The following is a 23,187-nucleotide window of genomic DNA, read 5'->3' as shown; positions in this document are numbered from 1 at the left end:
ATGGCTGGGAAGGCTCATGAAGGCACTTTTTTTGAGGTGTGCTCATGGTGTGGGTTACAAGGTATATGCATTTGTAAAAACTCATGGGATGGTCCACTTAACATTAGCGCGTGTCATTGTATGTCAGTTTCACTCCAAAAGAGAGGGAAAAAAAGCTTAAAAAATGTCTCAAGGAGGTACTGTTTTATATCCAGCAGACCGGCAATGCAGTGGGGCACGCCGACCCCTCTGACCCTCACTAGTGGTGGTGTCAGTTGGATCGACCTTGAAAAACTTTGTCATTATCTAACAACTTGTGCATCTACCAACCCAGCAGTTCCACTCCGAGAGATAGAAACTCTTGCAGACATACATGGAGAAACGCATATGACAATGTTCCAGAAGACCAGAAAGAACTCAGATAGCCATCAACAAGAGAAGGCATAATTGTGCCATGTTGAAACATACCACTACAGGTGAACCTTAGGAATGTATAAGAATGCTTCCAATATGATTCCAACCAATATAATTCCATCCCAAATCTTACAGAATTTAAGATTTGATTCTTGATTTGATGAAGGATACATATGCTAACACTATAAAGGAAAGTGAGGGAAAAAATTCAAGGTGTTTGGGGAGAAGGCATGGCAAGAAGGAGAGGAACTGGAATGGGAAAGACCACAAAGACGACTTTGGAGTGACTGGTAACGTTCTATTCCCTCATCTCGGCAGTAGGAAGACAGGTGTTCATGTTATTATTTTTCATTATAACTTACACATATGCAAAAATATTGTTTGGTATATATTCAATATTTAATAATAATTTCATGAAACGTAATGTATATTTTAAAATTAATCTTTAAGAATTCTTTATTAGTGACAATATGATATGCAGGATATAAGAAGTTGGCTTTCTGATATCATCAATTCAGTCATTTATTCAAATGTTTATTAAATTCCTGTACACAGCCTGATAGGGATGTGACATTAGTTAAGCCTTTATTTGGAGACTAAGGTTTCCATAGCTGTATCCTAAAATGAATTTGAAAAACGACTGAAATCTAAGATGATTACAGTCTTACCTCAGTTTTGACCTCAGTCCCCTAATGCTAGTCCAGGGGACATCTGAAGGCACACTTTTAAGAATTGGAATGTCACTTGGACTGATCATTGACCAGTCATTAAATTTACCTTACAGTCGGGTCATGGAGAATGTCTCCCATAATTTATCTTCTTGAAACTTAACTATGATAAAAATTCTCAGGATGCTGTGGCTAACACTTAGATCTTACTGCTCTTCTGTTGAATCTTAAGCAGTTTCAAGGTATTTATGGATTTTTCATTTCAACATTTCCTGCAAAATTTGTGAATGATTTTCATTAAATGAACTTGCCAGAAAATAAAGATTGAACTCTGTAGCTATAATGTGGTCCTAAATTCGTAGCTTAAAATGAAAAGGGCTTACCCCAATCCTTGACTTTTTATAAGTATTCAAACATTCCTTTGAATGCCAAATAATAAATTCATAGTGCTAGATATCCAGTAAGATGGCAGTCCGGTTGCCTATATGAAGTGCTTAAATATACCCAATTGCAATTCCAAAGCTTTATTGCTTCATTTATCACAGGAAATGCCAGAGTTCTGAAATATTTTGTAAGGAAAGCTACCCTACTCGTATGAATTCTCATAGGAATTACGAAGAATATTATGCCAATTCAATCCTAAGTATTGAAGTTAGAGTTCTAAATGACATTTAATAGTATGATTTATTTTCTGTCTTAAACTTTATAGGTCACATACACAAGATCCTATCCTTTCATATTGCTTTTTATTGTTAAAGTGTCTGAGTGATGATAAAAATCTAAGCTTAAGAACTGTCAGATGATTTATGATATTTCATTTATTTTTCAAAGGATTGGGGTGTCACCAATAAGCCTATTAGAATTGTAGGTTTAAAGTTCCTCAATTTTAAAAAAGACCAGCTGCGTAAACAAGTGTGTTAGCTTTGTAATTTAATTCCGTGTGATTTTTTTATAATACTTCAAAGTACCAAAGGAGGCAGTTTTTCTTAGGTCATAAATGCTTATTTATGTCATTATGATCTCAAACTTTCAAATGCATTTCAAGATCTACTTTTTAAAATATTAATACGTTTTTATTGTATTTTTTATAACCTCAAGACATTTCTCCTTTTGTCGACCTAAATCTGCCTTTCTTCATGGGCTGACATCAACAGCATGGAATGTGGATGAACTGGAGGAAAACTACTTTAAAAAATTAGAATTCTGTAGTCAGGGATGGATAATCTAAACTGTCTTTGCGAGTGTGCTGTAAGCACCTTACAGCTATTTTGTTGTTGTTGTTATTAAATTGTAAATTGGGGATAACTGTAAGTTCACATGCAGTTAGAAGAAATAACCCATGTACCCTTTACATAGTTTCCCCCAAATGTAACTGCCAGGATACTAACATTGATACAATGCAGATCCTATTCAGATTTTCCTAGTTTTACTTGAGCTCATTTGTGGATATATGTATTTAGTTCCTGTGCACTTGTCACATGCATGGCTTCTTGTGTCTACTGTAGTCAAGATACAGAGCAGTTCCATCACAAGGATTTCTCAAGTTGCCATTTTATAACTATACTCACCTGTCTCCCCCACGTGCCAGCCCTAACCCCTGGCAACCACTAATCTGCCCTCTGTTTCTATAATTTTGTCATTTCAATAATGTTATATAAATGGAATCTTAGAGTATATAATCTTTAGTGTTGACTTTTTCATTTAGCGTAATTCCCTTCAGATTCATCCATATTCTTGTGTGTATCAGTAGTTTGTTCCTTTTCATCATTGAGTGGCATCCAGCAAAATCTATTTTGATTTTTAGCCTTCACATGTACACACACATAAAATATGAGATAATTAAAATATCAGTTTAAAAGTGGTTTAAGATATGTTACTATTAACCTATCAATTAAAATTCCAGGTAAGTTTTTAGTATCCTTTCAGTCATTTCGATTGGACTTGTCTGCGTCTTAACGTACTAAGAGCAGATGATTTGCCAGCTGTACACACATTTCCAGTAGGAAAAAAAAAGAATGCTGTTTTCTGACAATAACTCATTCTAATAAAAATTGGCAAGATTGTAGAAAAGACAGTAGCTGATACCATGCAAGACAGGTCCTTGTTTTGATTCCAGCAGATTTACTGTTTAGTTTTTTTTTTCTTTCATGTAGCCTATGATTACCCAACTAGCTCTTTTCATACAGCCTATTATTATACAAGTAACTCTCCTTACCCTTGTGCCTGTGTTTGTTAATGTGATAAATAAAGCTGTAGATGTGGATGAGATCTCCTAGGGAGAGACTATAAAGTGAGACCCCATGTTTACCTTGAGGAGCTCCAAGACTTAATGGCCAAGGATGGCCGGAAAGGCAGCAGGAAAAAACCAGGGGCTTCTGGTTCATGACAGCTAAGAGAAAAGAGGGTATGAAGAAGGAATAGCCTCAGCTGAACCTTCTTCCCCACTTTCACACGTGGTAACTGTGCTCTTAAGTCTTTCTTCATCCAGGCATGGGGAGGATGCAGAGACCCCCAGGACCTTGCTTCTCCAGAAGTGCTCGGTTGAGCTTGGGAGCCTCAGGAACCAATGTGAAAGAAGATCTAGCCAGGCACACTGTGAATAAGAGTAGATGTTCCTGCTGTTACCTTGATTTTGGTCATGCAGACAGTTTCAGAGATCTCTTTGCATCCCTGGTATTATCACTGCCATCTATGTGTACCATAGTTGTGTGGATATATCCTGACACGGTTATCAAAACTGGAAGAAGGCATGACGTGCCAGCATGACAAATGTATTCTTAGATTCAGGCCAGTGTTTCATGGTGGTTGCCGTGACTGCATAAGCCACAGCTCCTTCTAAAATGCCTTCACGATACGTAACTTTCTCACACGCAGTTAGATCATGTAGTTAATGTCGTTACTTGGGGATGGAAAGCACCCTTCTATTACTAACACCACCTTGAAACTTATAAGTCTGAAAATGATTCACCATGCAGTATTAAGAAGTAAAATGCTTTTATTACTTTCAGTGAGACGACATAGGCTCTAAAGGTAGGTGTTCAGGGTGAAAATGAAGAAGAGTGAGTAGGGCTAGGACTAGGAAAAGCAAATTAGAGTACAAAGTAGTTTTCTGAGATTTATCATTTCAGGTGTTAGGTTTGGACTTTGAGTTCTGTTTTTTTTTTGGAAATATAAAATCTCAGCCCAGAGCCAGGAACTCTGCAGTTTAGTCCGTTAGAAACTTGTGTTGTATTTTTGGAGTTGAATTTTCCTGTTGCCCAAGTAAAGATGTCAGTGATTTAGAAGTAGCTCATGGATGCTTTGTGTGAGTTACTGAGTGTTGATTATGTGATAAACAGAACCAAAACTTAACCATGTCTTTGGATTTGTAACTTCGTATAATTCAGTAGTCATTGTTTAGTTCATATTCACATACATGTACATTGAGAAATCTTAGTACTTTACTAAAGTGGTAAGCTTTTATATTTTACAGTAGAATAAGGTAAATAATTTTATGGATTTTGCTTAAGATCCTAAATACTGTGTCTTTTTTTTCAGTAAATGTAGATGTGACCTTCATGCTATACAAGTGATATTGTTTTGCATTGTTCTCTCAAGTTTGAAAATCCAATTATGTTTCCTAAGTATGTTGAAGAAACTCAGCAAATTTTATCTTCTACACATTTTGAGAGAAATAACTGCAAACCTTATATAAGAATAATACAAAGATTTTATTAGAAAATTTTTGCACACTGATGTATCATAATTTCCATATTTGCCTCATAAGGCCTACTTTTGAAAAGTTTGCAATGGATGCTACTTCCAGAGTATATTTCATAAATGAAGTTTCTATATTGTGAAATTTATTTTTGCTATATCAGGCAAAATATGATCTTTCTTTCAGAAAGTGCTTGGGCAAACTAAATTTCAGTATTAGTTGTTTAAAATAGCATTTCACATTTCACTGCACTTGTACTAACTTTTTTATTGGCAAGGTTTTTGAAATCATTTTTTTTACACCATGGCCATGAGATAGATATGATATTAATCAGGAAAGGTAGAACAGCTACATTTATTTCCTACTTTGCTCTCCTTAGAGTTCTTCAGAATAAATGTGTTTAAGGGCAAATCCGAAGTACAGACTTCACTGTGTATACCTCTTACCATTAGGGTGATACTACGTGGAATGGTGAACCCTTAGAAAGGTAACCCAACTAGACCTAAGCGCCATGTATAGAACACTCCACTCAACACAAGCAGAGTACACATTCTTTCCACTCCACATGGCTCCGTCTCCTCGATAGACTACCCGTTAGGCCAGGAAACAAGCCTCAATAAATGTAAAAAGGATCAAAAACATACAAAGTATGTTCTCTGACCACAGTAGAATGCAATTAGAAATAAGTAGCAGAAGGAAAATTGGGAAATTCACAATTACGTGGAAGTTAAACAGCATACTCCGAAATAGCCAATGGGTTAAAGAAGAAATCACAAGAGAAATTAGAAAATACCTTGATATAAAGTAACTTAAAATACAACATGCCAAAATTTACAGGATGCAACTAAAGAAATTAGAGGGAAATTTATAGCTATAAATGCCTGCTTCTTTTTTTTAAAGGCCACATGTTAAATGATTTTATTTATATGAAATTTCCAGACTAAGCAAATCCATACAGACAGAAAGTAAATCAGTGATTTCCAGGGACAGGCAGTGGGGTAGAGTGATGGGATAGTTTGGTATTAGATGGTGGTGAGAGTTGTACAACTTTGTGAATACACCAAACACCACTGAAATGTACACTTTAGTAATTTATTTATTTTTGCTGTGTTGGGTCTTCGTTTCTGTGCGAGGGCTTTCTCCGGTTGTGGCAAGCGGGGGCCACTCTTCATCGCGGTGCGCGGGCCTCTCACTATCGCGGCCTCTCTTGTTGCGGAGCACAGGCTCCAGGCGCGCAGGCTCAGCAGCCGTGGCTCACGGGCCTAGTTGCTCCGTGGCATGTGGGATCTTCCCAGACCAGGGCTCAAACCTGTGTCCCCTGCATTAGCAGGCAGATTCTCAACCACTGCGCCACCAGGGAAGCCCCTGAAATGTACACTTATAAAGGGTGAATTTTATGGTATGTGAATTGTATCACCAATATAAATAAATAAATCTTACCTGAGCCCCTCCTGGGTGCTCTGTTATTGTGCCCCAGATGCTTTGGGCACCATATGAACACAAAGGGGTGTGAACCGTGCCTTCTAGAGCTGCTTGTCTGTTGGGGGTAGTACCCCTGGTCCGGAGTACTAGACATGATCTAAGTATAATTACAATTGTGGTCAGTGATCTGAGGGAAAAAGATACCTGTTCACTATCAACAGGGGGTATCTCAGCCAGACGAGGTCAAAAGACGGTCCTCCTAAGGAGGTGAGACTGCCTTGAGATCTGAAGGATGGATTCAGGTTATCGCGAAGAAAAGAGGCGTCGCAGGGAGGGGGACCAGCATGTAGGCCGTCTGGACGACAGAGCCACGGTATGTTCTGGGGGTTGGAGGAAGGCCAGTGTGGCTGGGCACAGAGAGTGGGGGTGAGGGTGCAGGAGGAGACACAGAAGCGGACCGAGGCCGGACTGTGCAGAGCCTCTTGGGCGCAGCAGGGCTCGTAGTGGCTTTCCTTCTGGACCGCACGGCACGCTGTGTGTTACGAGAGCATCACTGTGGCCGTGCTGGTTGCAGGAGCAGACGTGGAAGCAGGTAGAAGGGTATTCAGTGGTCTCTCAGGGGATGGTAGAGCATCTGACGCCAGGTGATTGGCAGTGGAGCTGAGAAGAAATGGACATACCTGAGGGCTTTGTAAGAGATAAAATTGACACTATCTGGAGAAGGCCTAGAGACGGGAAGTGAGGGAGGGCGTGTAAGGCGTGGCTCCTGGATGCTGGGCTTTTGAAAGTGAGTGGGTCAGAGGGTCATTTCTGAGCCAAAGGTTTTCCTCAGTCACACTTTGTATGGACAACTTCAAGTAACATGAATGGTTCTTTGTTTTTTTTGTCTTTTGAGAACTAGGTCTTTCTTACCAAGGCAGTCACACATTATGTAGAGCTATGCAATTTGCTGATAGCAAATATTTGGGGAAAGTTAAAAAATTTTTTGAGAAAACTAGATACATTTTTTTAGTATTTGCCAGATGAATTTCGGTCTTGGAGCCCCTTTTGGTCTTGGAGCCTCTTTTGGCCTAGCCTGCATCTTCAGGGTCTTATAATGTACTTGGCCTTGCTGATGGTCTCCAGTGCTGTAGAGATCATCTGTCATTTAAATTTCCTCATTTTGGTGTAAGTATTGAAAATAGACTCTGAAATAATTTTCTGGCAAGTAACTACCTTCTAATGAGGAATAACTGAAATGAATCCAGTTTTAGCAATTCTTATTTCCTTGGCCAGCCAAAGTCTTACAATGTCAAGTTCTTCAGAGATGTTTTTATTCTGCAGTTATATGGAGCAATAACAGTTTATTATAATTTCTAAAAGCCACTTTGGCAATTTAAGACTACACGGAAATAAACTTTATACCCTAAAATTTTTTTCAAATGACCTTCAAAGAGTTAGTTGTTTGGGTATCCACTTGCATTTGGAACGTCAACATATAGAACCAACAGATGGGTAAAGACCTGACGAAGAAAATAGATCATGCCAATAGGTTGTGATTTAAGTTAAGTTTTACCGTAACTGCTACAAGGAAGGTGTCTCTGCTTACAGTGTTTATTGCTTATCTACCAGTAATAGACAAACCTTATAAATCTATAAATGCCACTGTGTACAGCAAAGCAGGAGGCAAATTTAAATTAGGGGAATAAAGAGTCATTTAGAGAAAGTCTTAGTGACCTGCCGTTTGCAGCCCTCTTCTGGGGCATTTTCACTAATGTCTGTTCTCGTGGGCCAGCACACACAGGAGGGAGTCAGACTGTTGTTCATAGTTTTTCCAGGAGAACACGGAAGCTTGCGTCCATTTGAATCAAGTTTCCTTTTTTGTAACTAGCAATAGAGGCTCAATCTAAGGATTAGCTCTTTACTGGTAAGCATTAACTGTGCATGCTTATTCCACTGCGCATTTTAATTTCTGAGAATTGTCCTTTGAAATGGGGACTTTAAATGCAGACCTACTAGAGAATGGACTTGGGGATACGGGGAGGGGAAAGGGCAAGCTGGGACAAAGTGAGAGAGTGGCATGGACATATATACACTACCAAATGTAAAACAGATAGCTAGTGGGAAGCAGCCGCATAGCACAGGGAGATCAGCTCCGTGCTCTGTGACCACCTAGAGGGGTGGGATAGGAAGGGTGGGAGGGAGACGCAAGAGGGAAGAGATACGGGGATATATGTATGTGTATAACTGACTCAATTTGTTATAAAGCAGAAACTAACACACCATTGTAAAGCAATTATACTCCAATAAAGATGTTAAAAAAAAAAAAGAAATGGGGGCTTTAAGAAAAGAACAGGGAGGGCTTCCCTGGTGGTGCAGTGGTTGAGAATCTGCCTGCCAATGCAGGGCACACGGGTTCGAGCCCTGATCCGGGAAGATCCCACATGCCGTGGAGCGACTAAGCCCGTGTGCCACAACTACTGAGCCTGCGCTCTGGAGTCTGTGCGCCACAACTACTGAGCCCGTGTGCCACGACTGCTGAAGCCCGCGCGCCTAGAGCCTGTGCTCCGCAACAAGAGAAGCCCGTGCACCGCAACAAAGAATAGCCCCCACTCACTGCAACTAGAGAAAGCCTGTGTGCAGCAACGAAGACCCAACACAGCAAAAAATTAAATAAAATTAAAAAGAAAAAAAAAGAAAGAAAAGAACAGGGAAATTTGGAGGTTAGAGGCAGTTGTGGTTAAAAGCAGAACCTAGTACCTGTCTTCAGACCTCAGCTCCACCATTTTACTAGCTGTGAGAGCTTAGGTAAGTTACTTAACTGCTCTGTGCCTAATTCCTTATATGTGAAAGGGTGACCATAAAATACCCATCCCAAGGCTGTGGTGAGAACTAAATAAATTAGCACACATTTAAAATGCCTAGAACACTGTTTGGAAGATAGTAAGCTCAAAATAAATGTTAGTTGCTGCCGCTGTTGTTATATTGATAAAATATAAAATAAATAAAACAGTAAATTCAATATAAATTCAATAAATAAATAAAGATAAAATATTAACTCTCACCTGAAAATTAAGTTGTTATAACTCAGTTATGGTGGTTGCTTCTGTTGATTTTGTTTGTTGTTTGGGCTTTTTTGGTGGAGCAAGGACAAGGTTACACGGCTAGTAAGTGGTGTAAACCAGGTTTCCTAAAGAGTTGGTTTAGGTCAGGAGTTAGCAAACTATGGCTTACAGGCCAAATTGGGCCTGTTTTTATACAGCTTGCAAGCTAAGAATGTTTTTACATTTCTAAATCATTGGGGGAACATCCAAAGAAGATAATATTTTGTGACACATGAAAATTACATAAAATTCAAGTGTCTTTGTCCATAAATTAAAAAGTTTATTGGTACACAGCCATGTTTATTCATGCATATTGTCTCTGGCTGCTTTCATGCTACACCAGCAGAAAGGAGTAGCTGTAAAGAGACCATAGGGCCCATAAAACTGAAAATATATGCTAAATGGCCCTTTACACAAAACATGTTCTGTTAGTTATATTGACTGAATGAATGAACTGTCCTGCTTTGACAAAAGATATAAGCTTGCATAAGAAAGCATATGACTTCAGTTATCCTTGTGGCCAGAACACTTTCATTTTGTTTTGTTTTGATTTAGAAAAAGTATAATTTTCCACCTTGGTTAAAATTCTGTTGAACCTGACATACAAGTTCATGAGTAGACTTAATTCAACTGTAGTAGATTGCATAATTGCAGACATTCCAAAAAACATACTTCTTCAGTAAAGAGTATTAAGATTTGGATTCCTCTCGAGAATTGTCAGAACAAAAGTTCACTTGTGTGTGTGTGTGTGTGTGTGTGCACACGCGCGTGTGTGTTTAAGAATATTTGCCATCCCATAATTCTTTTTTAAAGATTCTTGAAATAGAAAGAATTCTGAAACAGTCTGCTAATAAGATGAATTTTACAGTGATAACATACCTTAAGAGTACAGTGTCATAATCCCATTTCAGGAGTTACTTGTAGTTAGTCTTCTCAAGGCTTTGGCTTTGTGACTCAGAGCCTGATATTTCTAAGACAGCCAAAACTGCGGGGCTTTTGGCAATTGAGCCTGGAGAACATATGCTTTGATTTTGTCCCACAGATCATTTAGGCAAATAACCTTTTCTTCTCTCCTTATGCTATTTTTAACTACGATGTGGATCTTTTTTGTTTTGGTTGGTTACATAATCTTTATTTAGGAAACGTTTTGCTTTTGAATATCTGTAAATCTTGCAACTCCTTTTGTTTAGGTTTACATCTTTCAAAGTATATTCATCAAATGCTTTTGAAAGACTTCTCCCCTGCAAGGCCCCAGGGCTAATGGGAACAAGACAGAGCTGGGCCCTGCCCTTGGAGAGTTTTGAGTTTGTCAGGATGACAGATGTTAAATTCACATAAGTATCATCAGTGTTGGGAAAGAAGAATTAAATTGTGTACTGGATTCATAAACTAAGAAAACCTAAACTCATCAGGGGAAGTCAGAGAATATTGTTCCTTTGGATTTTTTTATCTTTTAGTTTTCTGTATTTTAAAATCTGTTCTCGGCTAAATGCCTGTTACTAAGCTGAAATTATTTTGAGTTTAGCAAAAGTATTGAAATAAGAATTTTAAGAAATTACATCTAATGGCCCTCTTATTGATCTATGCACAATTTCCTAATTACTATTTATTGGTAGACATTAGATGGTTGAGTGATGAACCTCGTGCATTTGTTTTTGACAGAAAATTACTAAGTGTAATGATCGCAGTAAATTTGGGATGAGGAAAATACAAAGTGAAAAAAGACTACCATTTAGTTTGTTAATTATCACTTGAAAGTCAAAATATCCATTTATCCTCTTGAACAGGAATTTTTTTTTTTTTAAGAAGATGTTGGGGGTAGGAGTTTATTAATTAATTTATTTATTTTTGCTGTGTTGGGTCTTCGTTTCTGTGCAAGGCTTTCTCTAGTTGTGGCAAGTGGGGGCCGCTCTTCATCGCGGTGTGCGGGCCTCTCACTATCGCGGCCTCTTGTTGCGGAGCACAGGCTCCAGACGCGCAGGCTCAGTAGTTGTGGCCCACGGGCCTAGTTGCTCCGCGGCATGTGGGATCCTCCTGGACCAGGGCTCGAACCCATTAGCAGGCAGATTATTAGCAGGCAGATTCTCAACCACTGCGCCACCAGGAAGCCCCCAGGAATGTTTTAAAAGTGGATTCTAGCTAGTTTTTTTTTTCTCTCTTTTGGAACAGTTTTTTTTTAAATATAAAAATAGATGGTTATATATTTTATACACACATACACTGTGTTTATGTGTATGGGTGTATATATAAACACACACACACACACACCAAAAAATGTACAAAGGAAAAAGGGAATTTTCACCAACACAAGTCCCAAAGGTAACCACTGTTGACAATTTGATGTTCCTCTTGGAAATACAACTTTTTTTTTTTTTTAAGACAAATAGTATCAGAGTATACTCACTGTTCCACAGTTTGCTTCACTTAAGATTATTTCCTGGATGTCTTTCCCTGCCAGTGTTTACTGAGGACCACCTGCCTCTCCAGATCTACTTCATTCTTGTTGTTGTTATCAGTGATAATGTTATTTTAAGTAGTCCATCCATAAGGTAAAATATTCAAAAGGTTTGTTTACAGAAGAGGATGCAGTGGAAGTCAGCCTCCCGCCCAAATGTGCCCCCCAGTTCTCTCCAGGGGCAGCCACCCTTGGCAGTTTCTTATCCTTTGAAATTGTTCCTTTATTTTTATATGCCTTTCCTTGGTAAGGCTAAAATTAACCCCCTGCCCAGTCATTTATAGGGAAACTGAATGCTTAGTGAATTTCCAGCAGCAGCCAATTGATCTTGTAATGTCAGCGTTTAAAATCAGGGCTTCCCTGGTGGCACAGTGGTTGAGAGTCCGCCTGCCAATGCAGGGGACGCAGGTTCGAGCCCCGGTCTGGGAGGATCCCACATGCCGTGGAGCGGCTGGGCCCGTGAGCCGTGGCCGCTGAGCCTGCACGTCTGGAGCCTGTGCTCCGCAACGGGAGAGGCCACAACAGTGAGAGGCCTGCGTACCAAAAAAAAAAAAAAAAAAAAAAAGATTGCATACCAAAATGAGAAAAGATTTCCCACTAGTTGTATTTCAGTTTTGGATTTCATGCCATGTGGTTGTTTAGAGGCTATAATCTGTAGGTGTACAATCTTTGCCAATGTTTTAGATCCTTAAAATGTAACTGAATGTTCGCAGCAGAAGCTCCACAAGGCCTACATGCCCCAGAGCACCTCCTCCCACCTGCCCTCACCCACCCACATCTGCAGTCTCACTATTGTGAATACAGACCCAGGTCTTAGGCGGCCTTGCTGCTTTCATCTCAAAGCTAACAGGGATTTATGGCTAGTCTCTGAGATGCCTACGGTTATTCTAATCTGGAACAACTTGGGTTAACTTCATACCCGCAGCTTAATTTGGGTAGTGCCAGAGCCTGGAGAGGGGAGGGGCGTGGCTGGGGGAGTGGGCAGTGGATTGAAGTGGGGGGCACTCACCTCTGCCTGAGCCAACCTGGACCTGAGAAGATGTTAGTTAGGGAAGCACTTGCCCTGTAACACTGAGTCTTTTGTCAACTGCTGATACTAAAGTACCTCATGAACAGAGATGGTCTAGAAACCCCTGCCTGTCTCATAAAGTCACCAGAGAATATGGGGTGATACACGTTTTGGAGAAATAAAAAGAAGTAAACCAGATCCAGTCTTCATAGTGGCTATGTTGACATGCATATGGCCTGAGGAGCCCTAGGCTGGGACTTCCTGTTTATAGGCAGTATTTACTTCTGTGTAAAATATGTTCCTCAAAATATACACAGATCTGTGAAAAATGCCATTGGTAGTTTGATAGGGATTGCGTTGAATCTGTAGATTGCTTTGGGTAGTATAGTCATTTTCACAATATTGATTCTTCCAATCCAAGAACATGGTATATCTCTCCATCTGTTTGTGTCATCTTTGATTTCTTTCATCAGTGTCAGAGTTTTCTGTATACAGGTCTTTTGCCTCCTTAGTTAGGTTTATCCTAGGTATTGTATTCTTTTTGTTGCAATGGTAAATGGGATTGTTACCTTAATTTCTTTCTGATTTTTTGTTGTTAGTGTATAGGAATGTAAGAGATTTCTATGTATTAATTTTGTATCCTGCAGCTTTACTAAATTCATTGATTAGCTCTAGTAGTTTTCTGGTGGCATCTTTAGGATTTTCTATGTATAGGACCCCAGTGTTCATAGCGGCACTATTTACAATAGCCGGGACATGGAAGCAACCTAAATGTCCGTCAGCAGATGAATGGATAAAGAGTGGTACATATATACAATGGAATACTACTCAGCCATAAAAAGGAACGAAATTGGGTCATTTGTACAGACGTGGATGGACCTAGAGAGTGTCATACAGAGTGAAGTAAGTAAGCAAGAGAAAAACAAATATCGTATATTAACGCATATATGTGGAATTCAGAAAAATGGTATAGATGACCTTATTTTCCAAGCAGAAATAGAGACACAGAGGTAGAGAGCAAACCTATGGATACCAAGCGGGGAAAGGGCGGGTGGGATGAATTGGAAGATCGGGATTGACATATATACACTATTGATACTATGTATAAAATAGACAACTGATGGGAACATACTGTAGAGCACAGGGAACTCCTAATGCACTGTGGTGTCCTAAATGGGAGGGAAATCCAAAAGGGAAGGGATATATGTATATGTACGGCTGATTCATTTTGCTGTACAGTAGACACTAACACAACATTGTAAAACAACTAGACTCCAATAAAAATTCAAAAAAAAAAGAAAAAAATAACATACACAGAAGTTAAGTGCATGATGCTATATAAGAAGATTCTATCACCAGAGAACTAGTAAAACATTATACAATTCCTTAATACATCATTTCTTTTCACATAGATATATGTGTAGTATAAATATTGTATCTTTGTAAATATTCTTTAATTTTATTATTTTTCTTCACAATTGAAGACATATATGCCTGGCTAAAGTCCACTGTGCTTCCAACGTAGGTTAAAGATTTGCCTACTTAAAATATCCTGAATGATTGCCTTTTTTGCCTTAATTTATGTAGGTCATAAGACCTATGCTTCTTATCACTAGTATAATCACATTTACCTTTTTAAAACTGTAAAAAAAAGCATAACAAAATTTATCATCTTTCCCATCTTTAAGTGTACAGTTCAGTAGTGTTAAGTATATTCACATAGTTGTACAACCAATATCTAGAACTTTTTCATCTTGCAAAACTGCAGCCCTATACCCATCAAACAAGTCCCCATTTTCCCTCCCCACAGCCCCTGGCAGTCACCATTCTACTTTCTGTTTCTATGAATTTGACTACTCTAGGTGCCTCCTATACGTAGAATCACAGAATGTTTGTCTTTTTTTGTCTGACTTATTTCACTTAGCATGTCCTCAGGTTCATGTTGTAGCAGGTGTCAGAATTTCCTTCCTTTTTAAGGCTGAACAGCATTCCATTGTATGCGTATACTACATTTTGTTTATCCGTTCATCCATTGATAGATAACTTGGGTTACTTCTGGGCGACCGTAAATAGTGCTGCTATGAACATAGGTGTGCATATATCTCTTCGATATCTGCTTTCTTTTCTTTTGGATATATACCCAGAAGTGAAATTGCTGAATCGTATGGTAATTTCTAGTTTTAAGTTTTTGAGGAACCGCCATGCTGTTTTCTGTAGCAACTGTACCATTTTTTGTTTCCACCAACAGTACAGAAAGGTTCCAGTTTCTCCATAGCTTTGCTGACACTTGAAATTTTCCTTTTTTTTTTTTTTGGTAGTAGCCATCCTAATGGACGTGGGGTGATATCTAATGATGGTTTTGATTTGCATTTCTCTAATGATAAGTAATATTGAACATCTTTTCATATGCTTTGTGACCATTTGTATGTATCTCCTTTGGACAATTGTCTATTCAGCTCCTTCACCCATTTTTTTTTTTTTTTTTTTTTTTTGCGGTATGCGGGCCTCTCACTGCTGTGGCCTCTCCCGTTGCGGAGCACAGGCTCCGGATGCGCAGGCCCAGCGGCCATGGCCCACGGGCCCAGCCGCTCCGCGGCATATGGGATCCTCCCAGACCGGGGCACGAACCCGTATCCCCTGCATCGGCAGGCGGACTCTCAACCACTGCGCCACCAGGGAGGCCCCTTCACCCATTTTTTAATTGGGTTATTTGGTTTGCTGCTGTTGTTGAGTTGCAGAGTTCTTTATATATTCTGGATATTAACCCCTTATTTAGACAAATGATTGCCAATATTTTCTCCCATGCCATAGGCTGCGCTTTCACTCTGTTGAATGTTTTCTTCGGTGTACAGAAACTTTTAATTTTGATATGGTACAGTTTGTCTATTTTTACTTTTGTTACCTATACTTTTGCTGTCATATTAATCACATTTACCTTTAATCTTTTGAGCTCCACTGATTTTTCTAAAAGAATAAGAGCGAAATATAAGGAAATATTTAAATAATCATAAAACCGTTGCACAGACATAGTTGGACACGGCTTCAGAGTGAACTCTTGGCTGCTGGGCTGCACCGTCATGCACTAGCTTAAAAAATTGCTTCATCAGCTAATGTGACAATGTATATGAAGCCCAAAAGGCAGTTTGAGATGTGGGTCTATAAAGTGTAAAGAAATAGATTTGGGGGCCACGGTAAAGCACATGAAAACAAAGGATCAGGAAACACTGGTAATCATATCCTTTCATTGGAATCCCTGCGTATGCACAATGAACCATTGTAGAAGGGCTTGCAAGACAAAATGTTCCTCTGTTTCCTTCCGCATTCTTCTTTTTCTCATCTTTCCTATGCGGTGATGCCTCATGGTCCGTTAACACTTCTAAGCAAATAGTGATAATTTGAAAGTTTTATTTGAAGCCTGACTTTCAAATTTAGAGCAGTAGAAGATGGCTCTTAAAATATTTACCTTCACTTGGCTCACCTTAAATTTTAATAAACTGTCGCAGTTGATCAGCAACAAGACCATTTAACAACCAGCCAATGGTTATTGACTACTTAGACCACCGACAATGCACAGAGTCTATGGGTGTCTTTCTGGCTGCAGTAGAGAGAGGAAGAGCCGGTTCTTAACTGGTTTTCTGTATCTTCTAAGATATTTAAAGAAACTGGAATTTAAGTGCTTTTTTTTTTTTTATCACAGGCCATTTCTCCTTCTAAAGTAATGCTGCCATTGTTGTGTTTTCCCCCCACTTGCTTTTTCTTTCTTTTGTGATTGCTGCTCATTCATCTTTCCTCCGCTCGTTACCCCACGCGGATGTTGCCCGCCCGCCCTTCTTGCCGGATTTTCGTTCCCACCCATCCAAACTCATCATTCAGTGTCTTCAGCCCTCCTCTCTCTTCCAGCCTCTGTAGGATTAAAATGAGCCCAACGGAGTCTCTGTGGATATCATTTTGGATTTCAGGTCACTAGTGGACACACACAGCAAATACTTCCTAAGTACCAGGTCAGGTGGCTTCCTCTTCCACCTGGTGCCCAGGTGTTGGTCGGGCAGCTACCAGGAAATCCTTAAGCTTCAATGTTGCCTCTGGACCATCTTGTCCTGCAAACACCTAAAGAAAGCAGTTTGAGTCTTGGAAACTTAAGCAGAAAAAAGAAGCTACTGAGACATCTACCCCACCCCCCGCCTTTATTTTCTTTTAGGTATAAATAAATAGGAATCTTTATGAGCAAGCCTTAAGTTGACAAAATAGACAACAGAAAACAAGTGAAAACTGCCCATGACAGATAAGACTCTTGGCTCAGTCTTCTACCCATGTGAGGATTTTACTCTTAAATAAAACTTTGTAACAGATACAGAATTTTCTGCAATAAAATTCCATGTGTGCTTATTTAACTTTTCAGTTCAGCTTTAGGTGAATGAGAATTCAGGTTATTGAGTGGTTACTTAGTTCTGGTAGTCCTCTGGTGAATCATTTTGCAGTATGAGAGGATGCAGTAATCATATCTGAGAAGTTTTATTCATTAACAAAAGGTACCAAAATAAATTTAGCCGGGGTCACAGCGTTTAATTTAATAGTATTACAATAATAACTACCATAATTAGTTTCAGATTTGCCTTCCTTCCCAGAGGACAAGAATTTTTAGTTTTTTGATGCCTATTTAAAGCATGAGAATGACAGGAAAATTAATGTCACGACCTTTAGAGCCTGTTTATGGTTTTTCCATGTCATACCCTAAAGGATTTGGGGAGTAGTGTGCATCTAAAATAAACCACTTAGTACAGACAAGTAAAAATTGGGTTAATTGGGTTCACCTGATCCTCAGCTGGTAGCACCTCAGTCAAGACCCCATTTCATATTAGACAGAGGAGCACGCTTTTTACACGATAAAATTATCTCTTAAACTACACCTGTTACATTCTGTGATGTCTTGAAAAGAAAAAAAATTTTTAAAGGACAGTTTTTCAAATATGTAGGATTTTTTCTCCTATAACTTTATCTGGCTTGTCTGCTTCAATTAGGAAATCACTTTGTCTTTCCATTTTCATAGCAAAAATGCGCTGACACCAGCTCGCAGGCCGCACTCCCTGACCCGCACACCCACTTCCTTTGGGTGACTCGGGGCAGCACTATTTTTCCCTTTACTAGTCCGTCAGGGACTTCCCGTAAACAATCACTCTTCTAGATCCTTGAGAGGTGAAACTTGTTTTCACTTTATTGTCAGGGTTTGTGTATTTCAACAGAGAGCAAGGTTTGTCTGTTCAGCTAGAGTTGAGAAAAATATCTAGGCAAGCTGGACTCTCTGAAGCTTTTGGATTTAGTTGATTGAACTAATCCTGTGGCAAATTCGGCAAATAGTGTTTTGGAAGGAGTCTCATATGTCGTTGGGTAAGTCAGTACAGCTTCCTTGAATGACAGTACGGCAGTGTCCATAAAAATGTTAAGTTGACCCAGAAATTTCTTACCCTGACTTCACCCTTCAGATGGACTTGAACATGCCAGCTAGGCTGTGAATATAAGGATGCAGGCTGCAGCTTCGTGGGTAAGAGCAGAAGGCTGAGAACAGTCTCATTGTCCGTCGGTAGGTGGCTGGTTAATGAACCGTGGTTCCATGCAACGAAATACTATACAGCCTTTGCAAAGAATGAGGAGGATCCATAAGTGCTGATATGGAGAGCTCCTGAAAATATATTAAGCGAAAACAGAGCAGCAGGTATAATCTGCTCTAATTTGGGGAGGGGAGAACGGGTGATAGAGCATATTTCTACACGTTAGCTTGTGTACACACAGACTTGCTGAAAGGATTTCCACAAAGGTGCTAAGAGTCGCTGCCTCTAAAGAGGGGAGCTGGGGGGGTGTAGGTCGAGAGTCAGGCTTGTTCATTTTTCCTTCGCTTTTTCCATGTCGGAGATAAGCATTGTCTGGTAACCTAAGCGATAGACCAACGCCATCAGTGGCAGCAAATAAAAGAACAATTTAGGTGATGCTGCAGAGGTAGGCGTGTGACTGGGGTGTTCCAGGGAAAAGGTGAAAGTTTATTTTAGAAGAGGAAGACATCACCAGACTCATTCGTGAAGTAGTCCACACACTCACAGGAACATGAAACACTATGGAGCATAGATGAAGTTAGCAGGAAACAGAGCCGAGCAGGGGGGTTTTGTTTGGTTTTTTGTTTTTAATTGAAGTCATTGTAAACTTAATTGATGGGATTTTACTTCAGGGCAGAAATAGTAGAAAAGAAAAGAGCTAGCGACGGGAGCAGAGGTGAGAGGAGTGGGCGCCCTGGCAGTGCTGTGGGAGGGTGGGACTCCCAAAGACAGGCAGGCGGCAGAAATAGTTGTGGAAAGGACACCCAGTGGTCTGAGGTGAGGCCACCAAAACTCCCTGGTGCTCAGCAGCCGAAAACGCATGTGAGGGATCCAGAGTGATCTTCAAAGTATATCAATTTCCTGTAAACCTGCTTAGTTTGGAGATGATTTTGTCACTAAAGGTAGACAGGAGTGGTGGAAACGATCATTTCAAAATAATGAATTAAATCCAAACGGTTAGAAACACTGCCCCCAGACTGCTGGAAGGAAACAAAATGCTGACCGATTTCACAGCGTGTCTCTATATCGTGGACGTGTAAGTGACAGCCTCTTTATTTGATAGTGTTTATTTTACTGTCAAGTGTCATTTCTTACCAAATGGTGCAATTCTCTTTTGAAATGCTTTCATCTTCATCATGATGGTAACCTCACAGCCCAGAAGGATCCATCCTTTTAGCATTGAGAAGCCAGGCTGGAAATTCCAAAGATGCTCTGTTTGATGTAGAAAGAACCAAATGTTTTTCTTACATCTTTATCTTTTACATTTGAATAAATAAGGGAGGGAAGAATGCCCATTTGTTAAAACTTGCCTAAATCTTGGGTCTTTTTAGACTTAACTAAAATGTACTCAGGCCTTTTAACAGGAAAGCAGCATTGTCAAATTACTTCATTTATAGATAATTTTGGGAATCATTGTTTCCTATGACTTGTTATTGATAGTTAATGACACTTAAAACAATGTTGATATATCTGAAAAGTCCCACACCTGCTACTAGAGAAACTGAAGAAACGAGGACATTTTTTACATTTACGTAAGATAATTTTAAAGTCATTTTAGGAGTGGTTCAGTCCTCCTAAAAACACAACCAGGCAATCTGCAGAGATCAAAGGAAATTTATTACTGAAAAAATTAACTTAGTCACTTATCTGTCACTTTAAGTTATAGAAAAGTATAGTAATGGCAGAATTAATAAGATATTGCTTCAGATTTCAAAAATCACTATTCATTTAAAAAATGACTCAGAGAGGGCTTCCCTGGTGGCGCAGTGGTTGAGAGCCCGCCTGCCGATGCAGGGAACACGGGTTCGTGCCCTGGTCCGGGAAGATCCCACATGCCGCGGAGCGGCTGGGCCCATGAGCCATGGCCGCTGAGCCTGCGCGTCCAGAGCCTGTGCTCCGCAATGGGGGAGGCCACAACAGTGAGAGGCCCAAGTAAAGAAAAAAAAAAAAAAAAATGACTCAGAGGGCTTCCCTGGTGGCGCAGTGGTTGGGAGTCAGCCTGCCGATGCAGGGGACGCGGGTTCGTGCCCCGGTCCGGGAAGATCCCGTGTGCCGTGGAGCAGCTGGGCCCGTGAGTCATGGCTGCTGGGCCTGCGCTTCCGGAGCCTGTGCTCTGCAACGTGAGAGGCCACGGCAGTGAGAGGCCCGCGTACCGCAAAAAAAAAAAAAAAAAAAGACTCAGAATTTTAGAAACTCATCTATTGAAAATAAAAGATTTAAATGGTATGAAAAGTACTAGATGGAACCGTGCAAGTATTGTTAAATAATTTCTAGCACTCTTATTTTTACAGGATTATTGACATTTATTCATTCAATAAGCGTTTATTAAACCTTATTATAAACCAGGCACTTCTAGGTTCTGGAAATATAAAGATAAATAGGGCATTGTCCCTGCCATCCGGAAACTCACAAATTTAAGGGGAGAAATGGACAGATTTAAGCAGATGCTGCATCCTAAGAGAGCCAGTCAAAGTGTGTTGAAAGGTAATGGACAGATCAGTAGAAATTTCTTGAATGGGCCAAGAAATTGTAGACATTGCAGAGGCCTTGAGTAGGAATTGTCTGGCAGGGCAGGGGTGAGAAGGCTGTTCATGAAGAACTGTGGAGGCAAATGAGAGCGGCCTTTTGAGATGCAGCAGCTAAGTGTAGTGGTGATAGCCACACAGGCCAGTGCGCTAAAGGCCTCGTGTGCCGGGCTGAGGAGGTCGGGCTTCATCCGTGGACAGAGGGAGCCACTGATGGACTTGAAGCACGAGGAAAACATTTTAATGGTTAGATTTGCATGAAAAAGACCCTTCTCGGACTACTGGGTAAAGATGATAGTGGAACTCAAAGATAAAGTTAAGGAATTTTTCCAGAAAGAGCAAAAACAAAAGAGGTGAAACACGGGACTTCCCTGGCTGTCCAGTGGTTAAGCCTTCGCCTTCCAGTGCAGAGGGTGCAGGTTCAGTCCCTGGTTAGGGAGCGAAGATCCCACAGGCCTCGCAGCCAAAAAACCAAAACATAAAACAGAAGCAATATTGTAACAAATTCAGTAAAGACTTAAAAAAAAAAAAGAACTTTAAAAAAAAAGAGGAGAAACATGTGAAAAGGGGGAAAAAAGTGTTAACAGTCCAGGGAGGGTAAACATCAGAATAAGAAGAGTTCAAGGGGAAAAGAACAGAGAAAAATAAATTAGGAAATCTTAGAAAAATAATTGAAGAAAATGTCCCAGGATCTAGAGTTTCCAGATTGAAAAGGCCCACCAAACACTTGGCAAATGGTTGAAAACAGGCTGAGAGACTTCACTGTGAAATTTCTAAACCTTGTTGCCATAGAGAAAAAAATAAAAACAGATTGCATACAAAGGATCACAAATAGCTTTGGATTTCTTAACAGCAACACTAGAAACCGGAAGACAGTGGAAATTTCAACCTGGACTTCTGTGCTCAGAAAAATTATTAAGCAAGATTTTTGTTGATTGAGAGATAAGAATAGAGATAAATCTTCAACCTTCACAGTGGGACACCAGGAGGTGCAGCCTGACACTGAACAATCAAGAAGTAAGATTATAAGCATGTTATTGACAGAATGGAGGTACAAATATAAGAAGAGTCAGCTCTAAGAATTCAAAGTGCTTGTTTCTGGGAAAGATAGATGAATAAGCTCTGGGGGTCTAATGTACAGCATGGTGATTATAGTTAGTAATACTATGTTGTGTTCTTAAAATCTGCCAAGAAAGTAGACCTTAAGTGTTCTCGCCACAATTTAAATGTTCTTACCACAGGGGGGAAAAAAAAAAGTGACTGTGAGGTGACGGGTATGTTAATTAACCTGACTGTGGTAATCATTTTACAAAATATGCATATGTCACGTCATCACATTGTACACATTTGGTGTATACAATTTTATTTGTCAATTAATTATACCTCAATAAATCTGAAAAAAAAATTTTTTTTAATTTTAGGAGGCAGGAGCTGCATTTAGTTTTCAGGTAGCCAAGTGGAGCAGTGTAATAAGCAGAGAATATTTCACCCTGGAACCTGGGAACTAGAAATACAAATTTAGAGCTGTGGTTAGAGCCTTAGAAGTTGAAGTAATCTCACAGAAAATCTGTGAAGGGAAAAAAAAAAACTAGGGTCTAAGGCTAGAATATATTTTCCTGGGTAGATTTTTATTAAGTTAGAAGAATGCCCTCCTAAACACTATACCCTGCCTAGTTCAGTCATATGTGGAACACATGTGAAAGAACACAAATATCTATATGTGCTTGCATTTTACGAGGGTAAATGATTAGATCTTACAGGTGAAAATGATGTTGTTTGTATTTCTAAGTATATTCTAGTATATTCCTTTTTTTTTCTTGGGAAAAACCAAATGGACTTTTTTGCCAACTCAACAGTAACCTTTTTTTTTTTTCCTTTTGGAAGAATCCTGCAGAACTTTACTACCATATATAATACCCTGTTTTTTGAATAGTTTTTTTTTTTACAAAATATTTTCAACACATAATATTCTAAGTTTAATCCTTTCTTCAGCCAAATGGGTTAAATAGTATTATCTCTCCCTTTCTAATTCAGGGAAACTAAAAGACAAAAAGATTCAATGACTTGTTCAAGCTCACAGAAGTTTCAATTAAAAACATACATCTCCCCACTTGGTTCACGGATCCTTCCACAACTTCTTCACACATTGCACGTTGAGGTGGGGCTGGAACATGGCCCTGAAAATGAAGGGTCAGTCTAGTCTTTTCGGGTTTTGGTTTGGGGAACAGCAGTGAATATCTGGTGAGACCACCTTAGCAATAGGTCTAAAATTAGGGGAAGTGGGACAACCTAGACTTTCCGCAATGCTCAGGAGAAGAGAAGTTGCCTTGGAGGGACTTGAACAAACTAG

General features: G+C 39.7%; 1 protein-coding gene across 32 annotated transcripts in view; it reads left to right on the top strand.

Annotated features, from left to right (window-relative positions):
* The window catches only part of ZNF438 (zinc finger protein 438), a 388,718-nt gene that overhangs the window by 327,041 nt on the left and 38,490 nt on the right, over window positions 1-23,187 (top strand). Inside the window, exon 1 of one of the 32 annotated variants that reach the window (XM_082619996.1) lies at window positions 6,427-6,553. The exons of the other annotated variants lie outside the window; for them this stretch is intronic. The gene's annotated coding sequence lies outside the window, so the exon portion shown is untranslated. Of the gene's footprint in view, window positions 1-6,426; window positions 6,554-23,187 lie in introns of those variants that run through there. 32 annotated transcript variants of the gene reach the window in all.

The sequence above is a fragment of the Mesoplodon mirus genome (assembly GCF_964341445.2).
Source record: "Mesoplodon mirus genome assembly, chromosome: 4".
Classification (NCBI taxonomy): Eukaryota; Metazoa; Chordata; class Mammalia; order Artiodactyla; family Ziphiidae; genus Mesoplodon; species Mesoplodon mirus.
This window is presented reverse-complemented; position numbering and strand designations above follow the sequence as displayed.